The sequence below is a fragment of the Dreissena polymorpha genome, chromosome 10, assembly GCF_020536995.1.
Source record: "Dreissena polymorpha isolate Duluth1 chromosome 10, UMN_Dpol_1.0, whole genome shotgun sequence".
NCBI lineage: Eukaryota > Metazoa > Mollusca > Bivalvia > Myida > Dreissenidae > Dreissena > Dreissena polymorpha.
Window position 1 is genome coordinate 82,737,145 of NC_068364.1, and position 6,973 is coordinate 82,744,117.

General features: G+C 33.4%; 1 protein-coding gene across 1 annotated transcript in view; it reads left to right on the forward strand.

The window, feature by feature from the left end:
- Positions 1–6,616: 6,616 nt before the first annotated feature.
- LOC127848556 (cysteine-rich venom protein ENH2-like) overlaps positions 6,617–6,973 on the forward strand; it is a 110,908-nt gene continuing 110,551 nt past the window's right edge. The window contains exon 1 of the mRNA XM_052381090.1: positions 6,617–6,743. The gene's annotated coding sequence lies outside the window, so the exon portion shown is untranslated. The remainder of the gene's footprint in view (positions 6,744–6,973) is intronic.

Consider the following 6,973-nt stretch of genomic DNA (forward strand, 5'->3'; position numbering starts at 1 on the left):
GATTATAAGACTGATTTCAGTGTGAATCAGGTAGTTTTAAATAATATTTACTTTGAGTTCGTAAAAAACACTCCAATTTGTTTACAAAACAAGCCAGAATAATCTAAAATACCTGGAAATGTCATTCTGAATTTTAAAAACACTTGAGCACATAGTATGTTACTAAAAATAGAAATAACGTCATCTGACAATGAAATCTCGGGAGATTTGCATTTCAAGAAAGTCTGTCACATCGCTGTTTTTCTCGATATGTAAGAGCAGAATAGATAAATTTTATATGTTTAAGATAGTATTTTGTGAAAGAATATATCAGTTAAATGTGAAAAATGTTAATCTTTCCGATCAAGTGGTTGATTTGGGCCAATAACTGCATATACAAGCTGTTTTGGACCGGTCTTTGTTAAGTTTGTTTGACTCTTGCAGGTTTGTACAGTGGGGATTTCGGTACCGGCGCTCGTCTAGGCTCTTGTGTAGAATTACCGAAATCCCCGCTAAGAGGCAGCGTATGGTGTCAAGAGTGCTTAAAAATTAATATTAATATCATTATTTGTACATCAACAGTTATGCGATGCCAAGAAACACTCATAACGATGACATATTGACCCTGTAAGGCGTAAATATGGGGGATTTCGGTACTCGGCGGGCGAATGTAGAATTACCGAAATCCCTGGCCTAAGTGATAATTTTTCAACCTAGGTCACCAAAGGGGATATTGTTGATAGTGTTTTGTCTTTCTGACTGATTTCTACAATAAGTAAGCAATATAATGATTCTTTTGACTCTTGCAGGTTTGTACAGCGGGGATTTCGGTACCGGCGCGTGTCTATGCTCTTGTGTAGAATTACCGAAATCCCCGCTAAGAGGCAGCGTATGGTGTCAAGAGTGCTTAAAAATTAATATTAATATCATTATTTGTACATTAACAGTTATGCGATGGCAAGCAATTATACCGATGACATATTGACCCTGTAAGGCATGAATATGGGGGATTTCGGTACTCGGCGGGCGAATGTAGAATTACCGAAATCCCTGGCCTAAGTGATAATTTTTCAACCTAGGTCACCAAAGGGGATATTGTTGATAGTGTTTTGTCTTTCTGACTGATTTCTACAATAAGTAAGCAATATAATGGTTCTTTTGACTCTTGCAGGTTTGTACAGCGGGGATTTCGGTACCGGCGCGTGTCTATGCTCTTGTGTAGAATTACCGAAATCCCCGCTAAGAGGCAGCGTATGGTTTCAAGAGTGCTTAAAAATTAATATTAATATCATTATTTGTACATTAACAGTTATGCGATGGCAAGCAACAATCATACCGATGACATATTGACCCTGTAAGGCGTGAATATGGGGGATTTCGGTACTCGGCGGGCGAATGTAGAATTACCGAAATCCCCGCTAAGAGGCAACTTATGCTGTCAAGTGTGCTTAATAATTAACATTATTATTATGTTTTGCACGTAAACATTCAAGCAAAGCCAAAAACCAAGAATACAAATGATATTTTTGACACTTTCAGATGTAAATATGGGGGATTTCGATACTCGGTGGGCGAATGTAGAATTACCGAAATCCCCGCTACAAGTCAATATTTTTCAAAAGAAGTGGGATATTGTTGTTAAGTTTTTGTCTGTACCTCTTCTTTCTAATATCAAAAAGCCACCCAGATGATTTTTGACACTTGAAGAGATTTACAGCGGGGATTTCTGTTCCTGATCGTGCTTGTAAAAACATGCACTATGGATTCATACTCGGAATCCCAATAATTATGTATATATTTTAGTTTTTCACTACAAAACATGGATAAAAACAATTTTTCATCAGTGAATTGATTGTATTTTGCAATATTTTATCTTAAAATCCGCAGTATTTTGATAAATAAATCCTAAAAAAATATGGTGACTCCTTACTCTTTGAATGTAACATCAGCAATACTATCTTACATGAAATTGCAAACGAAAACATATTTCTGTCTGATGTTCTATCAGCGTGGAGTGATGTCACTCATAACTTAGAAACACAAACCAGCAGTAAAACAATTTTATGAAACAATAAAGACATAACTTCAAACGATAAGACGTTTTTCTATAAAGACTGGTTTGAACGAAGCATTTAATATGTCGACCAATTATTTGACTACAGAATTAAGGATTTCTACTGTTTTGATAATATATGCTACATATACGGAATACCTTCAAATAATTTTCTGAAGTACTACACACTAATCAAAAGCATACCCATACATATTAAATCTGAAATCAATACAAATAATACTCCATGTACTCAAACAACATTTGTAGAAAACATACTTGGAAGAAAAAACAAAACAAATAAAATATTTTACACACTACAAATTAAAAACCCTACAGAAAACTACAAAATCCAAAATAAATGGCAAGTCCTTTTTGGAGAAAAGGAACTTAATTGGAAACACATATTTACCATGCCATATAAAGCAACCATTGAAAGCACACTGAGAAATTTTCAATATAAATACATCCATAGAATTATAGCTACAAATAAATATCTCTTTAAATGCAAATTATCTAACTCAAATCTGTGTGACTTCTGCAGTGAAAACATTGAAACTATAGAACATCTTTTTTGGGAGTGCAAACACATCCAGCCTATTTGGAATCAATTAATATCTTTTCTTGAACAACATCAACTAAACGTTAATCTTTCTTTCTTAAATGTAAGTTTCGGAATTAACTCATTAAAATCAATAGACTGTAATAATATTGTGAATTTTATGGTTATATTGATGAAATATTTTATCTTAAACATGAAGTACAAAAAACAAGTACCAAATTTTAATTGTTTTGTCCATAGTCTTAAACTAAAAATCCAGATTGAGAAAGAAATAGCCCTCAGTAATGACACATTACAAATCTTTGAACAAAAATGGAATCGGATTAAATTCTCATAATGTTTTTGTCCACTTATATACATTTCATTCTAATGTTAGTTTATCTCTCTAAAATAGTTTTGTTTATTTTTTCAATTTTTTTTTTAATCTGACAAGATCATTGTGAATATACAACAAAACACACAAGTCCAGTATGCTTTCTTCCGACTTTATACAATTCATCTTTTTTCATAACTATTCCTCTGTTGTTCTTTTCTTTTCTCTCTAAAAAATATATATTAGCATATCTTGTATAACATGTCTGAACTTTATTGCTTTGTACAATCACTATGTTGTATGATCATATACATGTTTACATTGTATGTATGATATTGAATAAAAAAAAAAAATATTATTGGGGATTTCGGGGGATTTCGGGGGATTTCGGTATTTACGGGGATTTCGGTATTTCTACACAACGTTTTTTAACTGTCAACTTTTCGGGAATTTCTGGTTGACTTTCCTAATGGGGTTGGTCCATAACTATAAAGTCGCGCCAGTCAAAAATCATTACAAGCGACATTTAAAGTTATGGTAGCCAGAACTAACTGTTTTCTTTTTGGTGTTCATATTTTCATTTTCATTCAGGAAATTGTCAATATTGACTTCTCAAAACTGCCGTTTCATTGTTGTTGCTGTGGCCATTATTGCTGCAGTGGCTGTTGATGACTGTATCCCAGCAGAAATTGTTTCTGAAGCCCTTCCATATGTTTGGTTTGTTTCTGTTATGGATAACAGTGTTGCTGATACTTTTGTTGCTGCTGATACTGTTGCTGTTGTATCTTCTGCTAAACTTGATTTCTCATTAAGATTTTCTGTGTTTTTATTAAAATGATCTTCAAAATCAAAAATATCCGAGAACATTAAATTAATTTCATCGTTTTCCATTTCATTCATTGTTAAGTTTCAGAGTAAAGGCTTAAAAAGCAGACGACAGTGTGTACATGTATGTTCAAGGGAAGTTACTCCGTAAGTTGATATATCATTGAAGAGTTCTCTTTCTTGGTGGAAGACTGCTTGGGGGTCACAATGGGGTAAACAAAATAGTTCCGGTAAAACAGTGAAAATTATTGATAATTTTCACTGATAATTTTTTACTGTTTAAACAGTGAAATTATCAGTTTTAATTCACTGATATTTCTCTATAAACCGCCGGAAAGCATAAAATAAATATGTGAAATAACGTCAAATTGCGATCAAGCTAATTAAGTCCAACAATATATCAAACATATTGTATTTTACATGTATAAGGTCTAAATATGAATAATGTGTTTTAGTAATAATAATAATAATCATTATAATAATACTAATTATTATTATTAAAATAAGATCAATAATAATAATTATGTATACTTTAAACCAAAGTTACACAAATCATTCCACGAAGCATATTGTTTTTCCTGATACGTGTATACATAGCATTATGTACATATTGGAGAAAGAGTTGTAGAACAATAGTTGATAGTACATGTAACAGTAATATAATTGATTTTGTATATATCTACCAGTAAACTGTACTTAAGTTACAAGAGTAGCCCATGTGTGTTACAATAACATTAGCATAAGACCCTGCTTGCTTCATACACGAAACGAAAATATAGAAAGCCGGAAGTGTCTGGTCGCAGTACAATATTTAATAAAGATGATATTCTGACAAGGTGTCTGCACATTGACCATCATGCATAAGAAAATGCATTGGAATAACGTTTTACTTTGATTGGTAAACATTTTATAATCCATATATTATGTATCGTTACTATAAATAGTAACAAAATGACTTCGCGGGCCGAACGTTATTCGTATCGGAAGTCCCGCCTAGCCTAGATTTTTCATATCTGAAAAAAAATGGGGTCGCGCGGATTATATATACCGTAGAATACAGTAGAATCGTTGTTAGGCTCGTAAGTAAGGATCAGGATCCTTTTTAGCCTACATCTTCGTTATATAATGATGACTTATGACTTATATAGCAATTACAGTTTTTAATACACTTTTCACATACAAAGATCTATTGATATTTAATACACCAAATACCTAATTTGAGATAAAACACTGGCTAGAACTCAACAGGTGCTGAGCATTATTATCCCACAGTTGGTCGAGTCTGTTTTTGTTTTTGAAATATTTAATGACTTAGCAGACACTACTACGTAAGGTAAATTATTTCATTCAGATATGATTCTTTGATGCTGAACAAAATGGCGCCAAAATTCAGTCTCAGCCAACGGTGATAATTGAAATACATTTTGGATTCGTTCGATGCTTTAATAAATATTTTATTTTTAAGGAAACCACCACGTCCAATTTGCATGCTTGCCTTAAAATCCATAGAGGTTAGCTTCATCTGGTGTGTTTCGTAAGAGAAATATCGTCACACGAGGTACGTCACATATTGCGTTGTCAATCGAATCAAAATAAAGGTACGGAAGATGATTCTGAAATGAATTTTAGTGAAGGAGCATAATAGACTGATATGTAATATGAACGATAACACACGGCAGAGCCGGGTCCGATGTCTATAATCGGCCCTAGCCGCAAATTGGCCCTCTGGCAACAGGCCCTCGGGCCGTTATGCCAGCAGCGGGCCGATTTTAGACGTCCAGCTCTGCACTGCCGTCTGTTCTTGTCTTAACATAGACCACATATGAAATACAAATACATAGATGGTCCAACGTCATTTAATCGTATACTATCATATGTAACACGTTGTAGAAATAGGGATTTTTTGTACAAAATATACTTGCACGGCTTACATATATTTCCATTGAAAATAAGTGTCTATGATATTTGTACAAGCTGTATCTTTTCGACTTCAAGTCATTAAATATGGAACTCTATACCACACTGTTGTGTACGGTACAATTAGTATCTATAATCAGCAAAGACCTATTCTATAGGTCTTTGAACCATCAGTAACCATACACATATACAGTTATTCCTGTTAAACAACCTGATTTACACAATAACGGAGATAAATATATTTGTTGTAATTAATGGTGGGGCAAAAACCAACTGACCTACGTTCATCGTCAATCTTCTTAATAGTTAGAAGGACTCAATTACGTGGACATGCGTAAGCATAGCAAATATATCACCACAAAGCAATCATTTATTGTTGCATTTTACAAGTAACTATTTTAATGATTCAAACCCTAAAAGTTTGCAAGAAGTTAACATGATGGGCAAAAAAAAGAAATTCATGAGATAAACCGCGTTCTTAGGTGGACGAGAAAATGCAAATTACCTAAACTCGAACTCACCTTTACCCTGCTGTTGATGATATAAAAGTGTTGCACTGGACCTCGGAGCGTATACTCACATCTAGAGTCCGTGAGTGGACCTAACATCGTATGTAAACGCGGTCAAGGTAAACAATCGTTACGTCCAATTCAATCCATGCCTCATGTTCACAAAACATTCTGCAATCGAAAATCGATTCAACTGACATTGATTTTCATTTTTGACTATTAACTACAATGGAAATCCATTTAAATGACAAGCAAAATCGATTTTCGATTGTAACGATTTATTCCATAAATCTTACGAAGGAGTCCGGAGATAGCCGACAGATCACGATTGATACGATGATGTTGGCATATCTGTAAGTGGGTGCCGTTGTCGTATGTTCCGTGGGCTTTATAAACAATCACACATCTTTAGTCAATTAGTTGAGAAAATTCGCCATTGGCTCATGTGGGAGGAACACAAACACAGTTGAGACAAAGATTTAAGTTGATATAATTAATCATTTTCGATGAGAAAGTTGTTTTTCTCCTTACTTAAACTTTGGGCATAAGCATGTATCAAAATAACAGAAACGTACCGGGATCATATAGGTTAAGAAACAGCTATATTTAAAGATTATTATCAATTCGACGAGTCATGGATAAAAATAATCTGGCTTTGATTTTGATTCAACCATATTTAGGTAAGTATACAATTAAATTTTGATGCCTTAATTTTAGAAGATATACTAGACATGTATAATGGGCACATCACAAATATTGAAACGATATTATTTAATTAATATCTTTATGCATTATGCAACAATTTAAATTAGTTATTT